This window comes from Camelina sativa, chromosome 12, assembly GCF_000633955.1.
Source record: "Camelina sativa cultivar DH55 chromosome 12, Cs, whole genome shotgun sequence".
Lineage (NCBI taxonomy): Eukaryota > Viridiplantae > Streptophyta > Magnoliopsida > Brassicales > Brassicaceae > Camelina > Camelina sativa.
The window spans coordinates 17,822,802-17,839,423 of NC_025696.1; the positions used below are offsets into that span (position 1 = coordinate 17,822,802).

Here is a 16,622-nt window from a genome sequence, read left to right on the forward strand (position 1 = left end):
ACGACTCACCTTAAATTTTTGGCTCCTCGACTCACACATCCCTGCTTCCACAGTGACAGCATACCTTAAAAATCATATAAACCATAATAATTTAATTTTTTTATATATTATTATAATTAGCAAAAACCTTGTCGACGTTGTTGACGTTTTTTGTTGTTGTGGTCTTCATCTTTATCACCTCTCGGTATATTAGGCTTTTTCATGAATTTTGTCTGCTTATGTTCAAGAGAAATACAAAGAAAAAATAAGAAAGATATAACCTAAACAAAAAAAACTACCAACATAGTTTTAAGTAGGAAATGAAACTTAACTACGTTTATGCTTTTTGTAGTCACCTCATTTGCAATCTTTTTTAAAATGTTGGGTTGCTTAGTTAGTTTGTACTTGCCAAATAAAATACTAAAACCACATGCATTCATATAAGATATCATTAGAGTTATGTTTCTGTCTAACTATAAAAACATTTGTATATATATGTTTCGATAATTGAAACCGAACCTTTCTAACTCATGGTGTTGGATATTATAATATGGTTGGACCTCGACAGCAACCATTTACCATTTACCAAGTTACCTGCACACACATAATAACATATTATTAAAGATAATCTGGACAATGTAAAAGCATGATTATGTGCTAATGGTTGAATGTCATAACATACAATAAAAAAAAACTAATCTTACTCACCATTTTTTCACATTCGCATATAAGATCAACATCTGTAAATTGCTAATATGATATAAGTGGAGTAGGAAGTAAATTGCGAATGTGAGCCGGTGATGGAAGAGTCAGGAATAGGAGGGCATATATAGATTTTTAAATAAGGAATAGGTTTTCTAATTTTTTTTCAATAATTTGCACACGCATCTAATCCAGTTTATCAAATTTGGAACTGCTACCAAGTTAAGCGGGATTATGAAAATATATTTTGATAGGTAATTAATGAATTTATTGGATGCAAAGCTATACTACAACAGATTTCCCGAAATTTTAGAGGCATACGAAATCGAACATACCATTATAATTTGAGTAAATAGTCAACGTATATATATTGTTAGTTAAAGAATATCTTACGTATATGGAATGAAATCACTCATAGGAATCAATCATGAAAATAGGATACAAATTTAATTTGAATAACAAATAAAAGGAAAATCTTATTTACTTTAAAACGTTAAAATATAGAAATTAAAAATGGGAAAATAGAGAAATATTAGTAACAGCTTACTCAAAAATGCATGAATCGGTATGCGTGAAATTTCAGGAAGATATCTAAATATGAATGATAAAACAACTAATCACGGAATCAGTTATATTCGGGATTTTGAAATTATATACATTCCTATATTTTTGTAAGAAACTCAGATATCAAGATCAAATTTAAAGGTAATATTATGGGAATATGGTAATTTAAATAATTTAAATTATATTTGGAAGCATACATGGAAACTATAATATTCATGTTTTGGAAGCATATATGGCAAGTGCTATATTTGATCTGTGTAATCCGCTTATTAGTGGAAATAAGATTTCCTCACTAATTCCCAAAAAAATCGTAGTGGGATTACTATTGGAAACAGCAAAAATTGTAGCTAAGGTGCATCGAACATGATACCTTCCGAAATTTTTTAGCTTCATTGGACCAATATGCTATTAGAATTTTCACATCAAAATACACAATGTATTGCTTTTATTTATTATTTAGACGTGAAAAAGCCATTTTAAAAGATTCGATCCAGGATCCGCGTGTTTATCCACTTAGGATATGAACAAAATTTCGTTTTTACCCTTAATGAAGATATATTATTTGGTTATAACTCCAATGGCATACCCTTGTAATTTCTTACAAAACAAATGTTTAGTCTATAAACGTCTTTCAAAATATTAGTAGGGATACAATTAAAGAAAGAGATTATGTGTTAAAAAAAAGAAAAAGAAGAGGAGATTTTTTCCTGGAATGACATATCAGATTTTTTAAGAGGTGTCATATCAATTAAAATGTGTAACCAATAACATTATAATGATTAATACACATCACATTTTATTTATCACTTTAAAATCATTATTTATCCATCTGTAATTTAATAAATAAATAAAAAATAAAACCCAAGATCGTGCAGTATTAAAGTTTATGGTTTCACAGGTTTAACCGCAACAATTGTAGTTGCAAGAGTTTATGAAAACATGCCGTACTTAAGGTTTCAAGCCTTATTAGAACAGTTGAACATTTCCAGAAGATTTAAAACTGAATGACTAGCGGATACGACAAAGTTTAAACAAAAAATATTATAATAAATGTAATATATATTTATATAAATATAAAAACACAAAAACTATATTTATGAAAATATAATAAAACTGAATATGATTATAGTGGAAAACTATAAATTAAATTTCGAATAATCATTAAATAATTATTTAAAATTAAACAAATAAATTATGAATTTAAACACAAATAATTATTCATATTGGGAGATTAAAGCTAAGGAATTATTACTATTTAATATATATATATATATATATATATATATATATATATATACAGATAGAGTTTGATATAATTTACAACAATATATATTTCAGTAGTGTAACGCCCGTGGTCCGATAAAATAAATGATTTGAATTATATCAGAAATCAGAACGAAATCGGTTAATTTCACTTGTTTTATTACGTTGGTCAATTTATTAATTAAACCAAAGGAATGGTTTAATTAATTATTGTTTAGTTAAATTTTGGTTTGATTAAATTAAACCGAAAGGCTAGGTTTCACCCGGAGGTCGGTAGTGGTTGATTTTGTTGTGGTTGGGGGATAGCTCGGTAGTGGCGAGAGAGTAGAGAGGGCTGGGGTTGATTTTGCTCGAAAGGAAAGGCTGCGTGGTGGTGGTCAGGTGGTGTTGTCGGACTCGTGAGGAAGAGAACCAATATGGGCCTTGGAGTCACCTTAGTTGTGATGTGGCTGTGATTTGGTATCGGATTAAAGAGGGAGACGGGGGATAGCGGAGAGAGCGAGACGACATGGAGCGGGATGTTGAGCCGTGATGGAGAGGAAGAGAGAGAGAGAGAGTTTGGTGGTGGTGTGAGAGAAGAAACGGCTGGTTGTGGTTGAGGTGGTGTAAGGAGGAGAGGAGTGAGCCATGTATATGTATACATGTAAGCATCTCCTTCTCCATTTGTGGTTATCGTACGGTTGTGTTGTTTACGTTGTTCTTATATAAAAGGGAGAGTGAGGCATCGTTGTATGGGTTGAGTCACCGATGTCGTAATTGTGTTCAAGTCTTAGAGCCAGCGTTTATGTATTGTGGTTGGGTCTGTTCTTATTGGACAAGGGATAGGAGGAAGGGAAACGTGCAACCCGTGAGGAGAGGCGATGAGAGAGAACGAGATGTGCGGAGATGAGAGAGAGACACATGATAGAGGTGGGGAAGCCTCTTATGGATCTTGTTGGTCATTTTGTGGCTGTGGGAAGCTTCATTAGTGGTGAAAGAACAAAGCGGGCGTGGACAGAGGTGAAGAGGAGAAGGAAAGTGGAAGAAGCTTGGAGATAAATGCAGTGTAGAGAAGCCGACTTTGGAGGCTTTCCGGCGCCGTATCCGAAATTTTTCCGGTAAGATGATGATACTGAGGTAATCTCCATCAAGCCAAGATTCCAAAGTAACAGAGATAACTTCATTTGTAGTTAACCACGAAGAGTTATGTGCGTTGCTTCTAGGCGGCATTTGGCGGTTCAAAACTTGTCTGATCGAGACGAAATTTGGTAGAAAGACTCATGATAGTACGGGCTTCACATCCAACGGTGGAACTTCGATTTGAACGGTTAGTTTATGAATTATTCGAGTGTTTATATAAGCTTTTGTATGGACTGAATTGTGTTAAGTTGTGTTGTTGGTTGAGCCAACAAGCTCGGTTTGAGCTGGAACCTCCGTAAGCTTATGGGGCAAGGTCATGGTGGTTGTAGAACCAAGTTAGAGCTCAGGAGTGTCGGGCTAAAGCTAAGACGGTGAATCGATGGATTCGTCAGAGAAGTGTTTCTGTGGCTTAACCGGAATAAAGTATTCCAGTTCACTTTTCTTGTTACTCGGTCGCTAGGGGTTGTTGGTTGTGCGACTCAGTAACTAGATGAGGTGGTGTTTGGGATACATGCTTAAGTGGCTTGTTCGGGTGGATCACGAAATAGCCAGTTGGAGGAGTAATCAGAGTCTATAAATGTAAAATGCTTGTCGAGCTGAAGTACGTTTTTATGATTTCTGTTAGTAGCTGCAGAGTATGAAATAGTTTGCTTTAGCTAGTATTTGTGGAACTTTTTGTAAGAAGCGGTTAATGCCGGTTGTCTTGTCGGAATTATGGAGTTCGTGTGAGATTGTTTCCCATGTGTCCGGTGTAATGATTAGGAATCCGGGTGCGGTCGTTACAGGAGATGTAATATATTATCATGTCAGTCTATGTGAAACATAACAATACTTTACGGATTAACTTATTTGATACTTATAAATATTTAAATTTTATGATTTTGCACCGAGCTTAGATGAGTTTTAGTGACAAATGTAAATTTTTATACTCTCTGTTACCTTCCACTCATATAATTCCCATACACTTTAATTCATTTTCTACGTTAACTATATATTAAAAATAAATATTTTTTAAAATAGAATATTATATTTAATTTATCCAATATTTTTTGTTCTGTACATGGCGTAGTGAGACCATCTTTACTGGGGAGTACTCTCTAAGTTATTCTCAGTGTTGGGCCCCAATTTCTCATTAAAAACCTATTTTCGAGTCTAATAAGCTGAGTATCGTTGCTTTCAGAAACAGAAACAGAAAGATAATGATAACTAAGGAATATATGAATGAATTAAAATTCTTATAAAAAACGAATTGCCTTAACTATCATCAATATTAATCTCATTCCATATAATACCAAACATTTAAACTACAATCAATACCTTGAGAAACGCGACGTGGCGTACACGCATTGGTGGACGCGTAAATATAAAAGTTTTTTTTTCCATTTCTTTTTTTCATTATTCCCGACTCTCTCGTTCTTATCGGCGAGAGAAGATGCGATTGATGCGAAAATCGGGAAATCCAATCGATTCACATTGAATGGGTTGAATTTTTTTGGCTAAATCAGAAGAGTTGATGCATATCTCGTGTCGTTTTCATTTCTCGTCTCCATAGCGAAAGTTAGGTTTTTTTTTGTCCGTCGTTAGTAATGCATCTTCCACCATCAAACGCCGCCGGAGCAGGACAACAATCAGGACAGCCGCCGTTGTTGATGATGATTTGACAACAGCAACAACAGCAACAGAGGTAGTCGGCGCCGGCACTAGGTCAACAGCAGCAGTATTGCTACATCATGAGCATCTTTGGTCAATCTGGAGAGGTAATTTTGTTAAAAGTTGTAGTCTTTGGGTTATTTATGTAGAAGATTGAAAAGTTTTGCTCATCGATTAGTGTAAGCAGCGTAGCAATAAGGATGGCTTGGTGTTTTGGTTTGTGGTTGCAGGCTGTATCAGCTAAAGTCATTCGTGTAAGCGTAGAAACTGAGCAGATGCGTGCGTTTGGAACCAGAAATTATCTTCGAGTGGAGGTCTGGCTGAGAAGATAGCATATCATTTGGTTGTTGCAGAAAACTCAAATGAAGAAGCTGAGATGAATAAATGCAAGTTTGTTGTTAAACGTATCAGAAAGATGGAGAAAGATGTTGAAGAAGCCTGCTCTACTGGTAAAAAACTGTTTTACTAATTATTGATTACCAACAAGTGCCCCAATTTTTTCTTGAAGTCTAATGTAATTCTTATTTATCAATTTGTGCCTATCCAGCGAAAGACAACCCGAAGAGAAAATCGTTGGCAAAGGAATTGGAAGAAGAAGAATACCTTTGACACAATGTATGGAGAAACTTAAATCTGTTCAAGGAAGTAGAACTTCCCTTGTGAACCAGCTTAAGGATGCACTACGCGAACAGGTACGAAAAGCTTTTCTGCACTTTGCAAGTTCAGAATTTTGGTGATCTATCTCTCATTCTTTTACTTACTTGTGTCAGGAATCGGAACTGGACAATCTTAAAGCTCAGATTCAGGTACGTGTTTGAATTCCCACTGCATCTTTAACCTCGTTTGTGACATACCTGAGCTAATAAGCTAATGGAACAATTTTGTTGTTATTAGGTAGCACAAGAACAAACAGAGGAAACTCAAAACATGCAGAAACGGCTCAACCGCTCCCCTGAGCTCAGTCTCTGCTACCATGATAACCGAGACAAATGACAACTCAATATTGTTTTGTATCTTGACGGGTTTGGTTGTTTTTGATTCTATGAAACAGGTGGGCGTTGATTGATTTATTTGTTTGTTGCTGATATATTCTTAGTTTTTGATGCGAATGATTTTTGCAAACATTGTTTAAGTGAGCTTTTGTTGTTCTGCAATATAGGTTCCTTGTAGATATTTCACCATTTTGAGTTTTCTTCTATATCAATTGAATTTTTAAGCCTCTCTTGTGTTCTACATTATAATTAATTAACAAAATTAAAAAAATTATTATTTAAATGATGAGCAACCTTATTTGGGGTACTATAGTGGAGGGATGATTTTGTTTAAGTTCTAAGTGTGTTGCTTTAATTTGTTTAGTATTCTTACCTAAAACCAAAAAAAAAGTTTTTAAAAAAAATCTTGCATAGATTTAAGAAATAGCTGCTTATACATATATTTAGTTGATACATAATAGTTTGATTATCTAAACATATTCTCAAGGTTTATATTTTTTTTTTTACACAAACACATTTTAGATCCTTAAAAATAACTTTACTCATAACTCTAATATCATCTGCATATATTTATCGCGCACATAGTGCGGGTTGTTACCTAGTGATTAATTAATACTTGAGCAACATGAGAGGGCTGCTGGAGTAAAGATGCTTTGATATCTTTTTAAAATTTTAAAACACAAAATGACATATTTTATTCAATATAGTATATACAACTAAAATACTATGAAAAATTAAAAATGTGATTCTAAATGTAACATCCGCAAACCGGAATTCTGGGTTATAACATAGTGCATCGGTCGATGGAAGGTCGGTTTCCGCGAACGAGTTTAAAACAACCCGACCCGTTTTTTTTTAATAATAAATATAATATATAATTAAGCATCCCATACTACTTAATTAAACCAACCCAAACCAAAACTCATCAACCAACAATAACCATAAACACATCGGAAACATATCAATAATACAAAACCAATACATCATCAATACATTAACATTCTTAACCATTCAATCCAGCAACCTAACATGACTCTAACCAAAATTCCAACATAAATAATATAACCAAACAACACACAAACGAGACCCTAGATCACCCTCCTCCTCATCACCATGATTCCATGTTGCATACCTGCACACCACAAACAACAATTGAGATGCGTAAGTATTATCACAAATACTAAGTGAGGCAATCCTCCCATCTACTAGGCTATACACACAAGCAACTGAGATTCCAATGTTTAACAAGCAACAACAAACACAACAAACTAGAAATCACGGAACAGACAAAGTTGGTGTCGACCGACACCATAGTGGTGTTGATCGACACTGGCCCAAACATGGTGTCGACCGACCCCTACTTGGTGTCGATCGACACCGACTCTGCAACACGATCTGCACGAAGCCGAAAGTCAAAGAACCGCTTCCCAAAACCTCCAAATCGTCTGAAACTCATCCAAAATTCCTGGAAACACATGGGAACCACATCCCAACCTCAAACATACAAGAAAACAACACAAACAGCCACAAAACAAGCAAAACAAATGATTCTCTAGCTTAGATCAGCCATGGTCCTGCACTCACCTCTTTTGCAGAAAGTTCTAACCCAACAACGATGAATCCAACCTTTGGAAGCCTTCTCCTTAGCTTCTATCACAAGATCTCCACTCCACAACAACAGATCTCACCAAACAAGCCAAGGATCTCTCCAAAAGCCTCCAAACTCTCAAGAATACCTTTCTCCCTCTTGTTTCTCTCTAGAACGGCAACTCACGTGTAAGAATATTTATATTCTATGTGGCCTATATGTCATTCGGTTTAATTGTAAAGTTCAAGTTCATAAAAACGTTTATGAATTCTAATATATAAGAAGACACCATGATGGATCGGTTTCAATTAATGATTAGAATTGGGTGTATTGATAACCCTCCTTCCTTACCAATATATATAGTTAATATCTTTCTACGTTATTCGTATACATATGATAATGTGTAATTAATCTGCAGTATTATATTAATTACATGAAAGGTCATTATACATATGTTATTAAGTGGCTGTTAAGTAAGTGATGGTTACGTGAATGGTCACGTGGGTTCACTAGTGACTTTTGGTCACATATAAGAAGTGAGCGAACATCATTTTAGTATGTCGTAACAAAACAAAAGAACAACAAAAGAAAACATAGAAAGAGAAGAATGTGGATTCCTTGTCCATCAAAGGAATCATAAGAGAGAAAGGTCAAAGGAAGGAGAAAATCAATTTGAAGACTTGGATCCATCATCAAGCATAACCAAGCAATGGATCAAGGTTAGTGTTTCTTCTTCTCTAAGAAAGTGTTTATGGTTGAATTAAATTAAATCTATATGATAGATTTCATGAATATAGAAATCTAAAGTTTATATTTGGTATCAGAGCAATCTAGATTTGTTTAGTTCACCATCTAACGCACGACATGAAAATCTAATGCTTAACGGTTCGTAAATCAATTCTGGAATTTTTGGTGTGTATGAAACCATCGTAACCGTACGTACAACGTACGTATAAGTAACTGCCATATTCTTCTAAATCGTTTCATGCATGCATGAATGAACATAACTGTTTAATTCACTTTGAATAATATTGTCTGTGCATCGTAGAATCATGATTAGAGGTTTCTGGGTTATTTTATTATTCTGATTAGAATATATTATTATGAAATCGGTGTTGATGTTGTGCATGATTAGAATCTGGGCCACTATTGATAATTATGCTTACGGTTATTGCATCAATTATGTTCTTTGATCTGTGGTGGTGCTAAACGGTAACCGGTGATTATGGTATGTTGAAAATACCATTAGCGCCACCGTAAAGTCGTGATCAATGGCGGACCTACGTGTAGTGATGGGAGGTCAGTGGTGACTTGTAGGATTATGGCTTGTAGTTTGCTTCCGCTGCAAAATTTTTAGTTTATGTTAATAACTGGGTAATTTGTTATGTAATATTAACATAATATAAAATAGGTAATACCCATTAAATAATTAAATATTTTAATGTTTATATGTATATAACTTGTTAGTCATCAAAGTGGCCTTGTTATATTACATATAGACGATAAATTTAAAAAGAGTTATTAATTGATCATGATTAAAGAGATGCGAAAAAATGACATAAAAGTTATGATTGATCAATTATTTTTTTTATTCTTGAAGATCACCCAAAGGTAGATCACTGAATATAGTTTTTTTTTTTTTTTTTGTCATCTAGGTTTATATTATCATTAACAGATTATATCTGTTGAAAACAAAAAGGTGAAAAACATAGAAATTACCTAAGACTAATCCCAAACAAGGGAAGCACTAAGCCCAAACAAGGGAAGCTAAAGCCAGCGGTTAACAACATAACCCCGGAAACTAAGCCAGCGGATAAAGGACAATCCCTGGAGGCTTAAGCCGGCAGGTAACACACCTCCGGAAACTAGGACTTAAGAACAGAAAAACAAAAGCCAAAACCTAAAGTAAAAGTTTACAAAGAGAATGAGAGAAGGATCAAAGCTCTAAAACTGCCCAACTGAAACTGAGCGAATTCCACTAAGCTTTCCCAAAGAACCTGTTAGCGCCGGAGAGTACACGGAAGACCGGAAGCACTAAGATAGCACTCCGTTGAAAAGCCATCATCAAACCGGCAGGAACGAAAGCATAATTCATACCATAACAGAGAAACAGAAACCACAACCACCACACCAAACCAGAACCCCATGGAGGGCGGCCCAAACTAGGAGCAAAGAAAAACCTTGCGAATCGACCTGAGACAAGACAAAGAAGACCAGCAGCTCTTACACGCGGACCCTCGTCAAACCCAGCTTCAATCATCTACAGACCCAAAACTGGTAACCTCCTCGCAAGAGAAGAGCTGAAGGACTAATCCACTGTTATTGTCTAGAACTCAAACTCCAAGACTCTAAAAAGCCACAGAGGAGAGCTAGTAGATGATTAGCAACAAAAAACATCCGAATGACCAACACAAGGAACGAAACCTAGCTCGCAACGCCAACTAACAACCAGCAGCCCTAAACTAGCAGAAGAACTAAGAACCAAATCAAACCCTTAACCAGAGAAAGCAGATTTGCGAGGAAAACACAAACCACCTCTCAAAGTAAACTAAAACCCTCGGAAGAAACCAAAACGACCCTAAAACCAACACAGCCTTGATGAAAAACCTGCTATCCAAAGAAGAGAGAGACGAGAGATAAACAATACCAGACCATGAAACGACACGAGATCGTCTCCTTCAAGCCACCAACCACGAGAGCACCACCCGATCTAAGCCACTGCCTAGACTAGCCTGTTAACAAACGGATCTGTCTCTACCACAACCAAAACTCACCACCGATGGCTTCTCCTCCTTCAATCGATCTTCGCTTCAAACAGGAGTCTGACAACAAGACTGCTTCAACACCGAAACAGAACAAAGATAACAAAGACTAAGATGCAAGACTAAGAAATACACCCTCCCACAGCTCCGGCATGGAGCCCGGCAGCCGGAGAGGGCAAATCGAAAAACTCAAATTTTTTCCCGGCGGCTGGAGTTGAGAGAGAAAAAATTAGGGCGACAAAGATGGAGGGAAAAAAGATCATTGAATATAGTTAATAATGTAAAAAGAATTAATCATTTTCAATATAGTCAATAATTTGTATACCCAAAGGTAACAAATTTATTTGATTAATATGTGATTTGATTAATTATAAAATTATAATTTTACCATCATTAAAAGTGTTTGTGTTTAAATATTGTCCAAAGGTTATTTAAATTCATGCATTAAATTTAAGGTAGGCCTTAAGAGTCTGTATAAAAGTGTCAAAGCACTAATAGGTAAGCATGTTTACATGTTTGCAGCTTCTTCAAACTTGTATGCATCTGCTAACTATGTCGTAAATTTCAATGGGCTGAATTACGAAGAATGGTCTGACCAGATCCGGTTTGCATTGGGTACCATGGCTTTGGACTCTGCAATACTAACAGATGAGGAACTTGCATCCATTACAGGTGATAGCTCTGAAACTGAAAAATCTCGTTATGAGATTTGGGAGCGATCTAACAGGCTGAGTTTGAATCTCATGAGAATGACGATGGCAGAAAGTGTTAAGCCATCTATGCCTAAGACAGAGAAAGCAATGTAATTCATAGAGAAAATTAAGGAGTGTTCACAATCTGATTTGGCTGACAAGTCAATTGTAGGAAGTCTCATGAATGAGCCTACTACGAAAAAGTTTGACTGGTCACAGCCAATTCATGATCATGTGACCCACATGTCTAACTTGGCAGCAAGGTTGTCAACCTTGGGAATGGAAGTTCATGAGAATTTCTTGGTCCAATTCATTATGTACTCTCTACCTTTTGAGTTTAGCCAGTTCCAGGTGAACTACAACACCATTAAAGATAAATGGGACTTTAAAGAGTTAAAGGCTATGTTGATTCAAGAGGAAGAGAGAATTAAGAAAATGAAGGATCATGTTGTCAATCTTGTGGGCTATGGAAATGCTAGCAGCAATAAAGGAAAACCAAGTAGGAAGGACAAGATGAAGGATAAAGCTTTCATGAAAGGCCCCGAAAGGCAAATCTAGAAGGAAAGGAAGTGTTTCTTTTGCAAGAAAATGGGACACTTCAAGAAAGACTGTCCGAAAAGAAAGGCATGGTTAGAAAAGAAAGGTACGCAACATATTTATGTTTGCTCTGAATTGAACTTTGTTGAAGTTCCTAAAAATACTTGGTGGTTAGATACTGGTGCTACTACTCATGTGTCTCATATTAAACAGGGATTCAGTTCGATTCAACCCATAAGAGGACCTGAACAATTTTTGTTCATGAGAAACAAAATGAAGGCATGAATTGAAGGCATTGGGACTTATAAGTTGATTTTGGACACTGGATGTCATGTAGATCTTGAAGGGTGTCTCTATGTACCTGAGTGTGCTAGAAATCTTTTTTCAGTTAGTAGGTTGGATAATTTAGGTTTTGTTTTTAAGATTGGACATGGTGTTTTCTCATTGTACCGAAATGATAACCTTAATGGAAGTGGTACTTTGTTTGATTCACTTTATCGTTTCAATCTTGATATAAAGTTCTATGAATCTTTGTTTAATATTGAAAGTCAAGGCATTAAGCGTAGTGCATCTGATGAAAGTTCAGCTTTCTTGTGGCATCAAAGACTATGTCACATTTCCAAGGAATGAATTATGAGGTTGGTAAAGAATGAAATTCTTCCTCACTTGGATTTTAGTGATCTAAATGTGTGTGTAGAGTGCATGAAAGGAAAGCAGACTAAACACATTACAAAGAAACCAGCCACAAGAAGTACTCAAGTTCTTGAGTTAATTCACACCGATATATGTGGTCCGATTGATGCTCCATCTTGGAGCGGTGAAAAATACTTTATCACCTTCATTGATGATTACTCACGTTATGGTTATTTTTATCTGCTGCATGAAAAATCTCAGTCCGTGAATATCCTCGAGATATTCATTAATGAGGTGGAAAGACAATTAGATAGAAAAATGAAAGTAGTGAGATCTGATAGAGGTGGTGAGTTTTATGGAAAATTCACAGAAAATGGACAATGTCCTGGTCTATTTGCGAAGCTACTTGAGAGTAGAGACATTTGTGCACAGTATACAATGCCTGGTACTCCTCAGCAGAATGGTGTAGCTAAGAGGCGGAATCGTACTTTAATGGAAATGGTTAGGAGCATGATAAGTAATAGTTCTTTACCTCTTTTGTTGTGGACATATGCATTAAAGACTGCAACTTATGTCTTAAACCGGGTTCCTAGCAAGGCAGTTCCTAAGACTCCTTTTGTACTGTGGACAGGAAGGAAACCTAGCTTAAGACATTTACGTGTTTGGGGATGTCCAGCAGAAGTAAAGCCATATAATCCACATGAAAAGAAACTTGATTCGAGGACCGTCAGTGGATTCTTCATTGGCTATCCGGAAAAATCAAAGGGGTATGTATTTTACTGTCCTAAGCATAGTACGAGAATAGTTGAAACGGGAAATGTTAGGTTCATTGAAAATGGTCAAACTAGTGGGAGTGGTGAACCAAGAAAGGTGGACATTCAAGAAATTCAGGTTGAAGTTCCTTCACCTGTTGTCACACCTAAGGTTTTCGTTCCTATTGTTTCAGTACAGTCAAATGAAGCAATAGAACAACATGATGATATATCAATCCCAGTAGATGAAGGGACAATTAATGAACCTGTCGCTGTTCATGAAGAAAATGGTGTACCACAAGAACCATTAAGGCGATCTGGAAGGAATCGGAGATCTGCCATTTCAAATGACTATGTGGTTTATGCTGTTGAAAGTGAATGTGACTTAAGCATTGACGAAGACCCGAACACATTCTGAAAAACCATGGAAAGTGACAATTCTGAAAAATGGTCTATTGCCGCGAAAGAAGAAATAAAATCTATGGGTGATAATAATGTTTGGGACTTAGTAGAGTTGCCAAATGGTTTCAAAACCGTTGGTTCTAAATGGGCCTTTAAGACTAAACGCGACTCGAAAGGCAACACTGAAAGATACAAGGCTCGCCTTGTTGCCAAAGGTTTCACCCAAAAAGATGGCATTGACTATAAAGAGACCTTCTCTCCAGTTTCAAAGAAGGATTCTCTTAGAATTGTTTTGGCTTTGGTGGCTCATTATGATATGAAGCTTCACCAAATGGATGTAAAAACTGCCTTTCTGAATGGAGAGCTTGAGGAAGAAGTATACATGGATCAGCCTGAAGGGTTTGTGACCACAGGAAATGAACATCTGGTGTGTAAGCTGAAAAAGTCAATATATGGACTTAAACAAGCTTCCAGACAATGGTATTTGAAATTTAATGATACCATTACGTCATATGGGTTTGTAGAAGTTATCGTTGACCGATGCATCTACATAAAGGTCAGTGGGAGCAAGTTTGTGATTTTAGTCTTATATGTTGATGATATTTTGCTTGCTGCAAATGACATGGGTATGCTACATGATATAAAGAAATATCTATCTAAGAACTTTGAAATGAAAGATATGGGTGAGGCATCTTATGTGATCGGAATAGAAATAATTCGAGATAGATCACAAGGATTGCTAAGTTTGTCTCAGAAAGGACAATAAGGTCTTAGAGAGATATAGAATGAGTGAATGCTCTGCTGGTAAAATTCCAATTCAGAAAGGGGACAAGTTCAGTAAAATGCAATGTCCAAGAAATGAATTGGAACGTAAAGAAATGGAAAGAATTCCTTATGCATCAGTGGTTGGGAGTTTGAACTATGTTCAGACATGTACTCGACCAGATATCAGTTTTGCTGTTGGTATGTTGGGTCGATATCAAAGTAATCTCGGAATGGATCACTGGAAGGCTGCAAAGAAGGTTCTCAGGTACTTGCAAGGCACCAAAGAGTTCATGCTTACATACAGGAGACCTGATGACCTCGAGGTCATTAGATATTCAGATTCAGACTATGCTGGATGTGTTGATAGTAGGAAATCGACGTTTGGATATTTATTCTTGTTAGCTGGAGGAGCAATATCATGGAAAAGTGGAAAGCAGTCTATCGTTGCTTCTTCCACTATGGAGGCCGAATTTGTGGCATGCTTTGAGGCCATAGTTCATTCATTGTGGCTGCAGAACTTTATCTCAGGGCTTTAGATTGTCGACAACATAGAGAAGCCGCTGAGAATATACTGTGATAATTCCGCAGCTGTCTTCTTTTCAAAGAATGACAAGTACTCGAAAGGTGCTAAACACATGGAGATAAAGTACTTGTCTGTCAAAGAAGAAGTGCGGAAACGTAGAGTGTCTTTTGAGCATATAAGGACGGATATGATGGTTGCAGATCCGCTAACTAAGGGATTACCACCCAATGTGTTCATTGGCCATGTAGAGCTTATGGGTGTTATCGATAAGACCTTGCTGTTTTGATTATAGGATGCTTATTATGTATGAGATACTATGAATTCACTTAAAGTTATGTTTCTGTTTTATTAAACATGTTATCATTAAAGAATGTGTACACAATTATGGTTTATAGATAACATAAGTATTTTGAAAATGAAGGTTCTTCTCAATATAAAAGAATAATATAAAATTGGAAATTGGTTTGTGATACATGGAAGGGAGCATGTCGTTCAATAACTTATCATTGCCATGATTCAATCAGTTCTGATTTTATTATGGTAAATAAAGATCAAATGATTTTGATATAAAAGCGCACATTAAAATTATTGAACCATAGTTGATAGAGAGGCCAAGTGGGAGAATGTAAGAATATTTATATTCTATGTGGTCTACGTGTCATTCGGTTTAGTTGTAAAGTTCAAGTTCATAAAAACGTTTATGAATTCTAATATATAAGAAGACACCGTGATGGATCGGTTTCGATTAATGATTAGAAATGGGTGTATTGATAACCCTCCTTCCTTACCAATATATAGTTAATATCTTTCTATGTTATTCGTATATATATGATAATGTGTAATTAATCTGCAGTATTATATTAATTACATGAAAGGTCATTATACATATGTTATTAAGTGGCTGTAAGTAAGTGATGGTTACGTGAATGGTCACGTGGGTTCACTAGTGACTTTTGGTCACATATAAGAAGTGAGCGAACATCATTTTAATATGTCGTAACAAAACAAAAGAACAACAAAAGAAAACATAGAAAGAAAAGAGTGTGGATTCCTTGTCCATCAAAGGAATCATAAGAGAGAAAGGTCAAAGGAAGGACAAAATCAATTTGAAGACTTGGATCCATCATCAAGCATAACCAAGCAATGGATCAAGGTTACTGTTTCTTCTTCTCTAAGAAAGTGTTTATGGTTGAGTTAAATTAAATCTAGATGATCTTTGGGATAGATTTCATGAATATAGAAATCTAATGTTTATATCACGACCCTAGGTCGATTTTAACATTAAATACTCGGGTTATAAGGTTTCCTTAAACCAAACCGACCAAAAACGACAATTAAAACAAACTTGTTGAACCAAAAGTTGCTGGTGTCGATCGACACTATTTTGGTGTCGATCGACAATATCCTGGTGTCGATCGACACCCATCCCCAAAACCACAATTTTGGTTCGCGGATGTTACAATTCTCTCCTACCAACATGGATTCGTCCTCGAATCCCGCAACATCATCCCTCCATCAAGGATTTTCGTGCAACCATCACCATGGTCCACACATTCTCCGACCTGACTGAACACCATCAGCCAAGGTTTTCCGTGCAACTGTCGCAACAGCCCGCACAACCACGTGACCAAACGGTCCATAGAACCCTGACCCCACTAGTAAGCACAACACAAAAATACGAGATCAATCCCGACCTCCG

General features: G+C 36.1%; 1 long non-coding RNA gene across 1 annotated transcript; it reads left to right on the forward strand.

Annotated features, from left to right (window-relative positions):
* LOC104732069 lies at positions 5,033-6,496 on the forward strand. The gene is made up of 5 exons (XR_758716.2): positions 5,033-5,384; positions 5,508-5,726; positions 5,825-5,969; positions 6,048-6,083; positions 6,172-6,496. It is a non-coding gene; the product is annotated as an uncharacterized LOC104732069 (long non-coding RNA).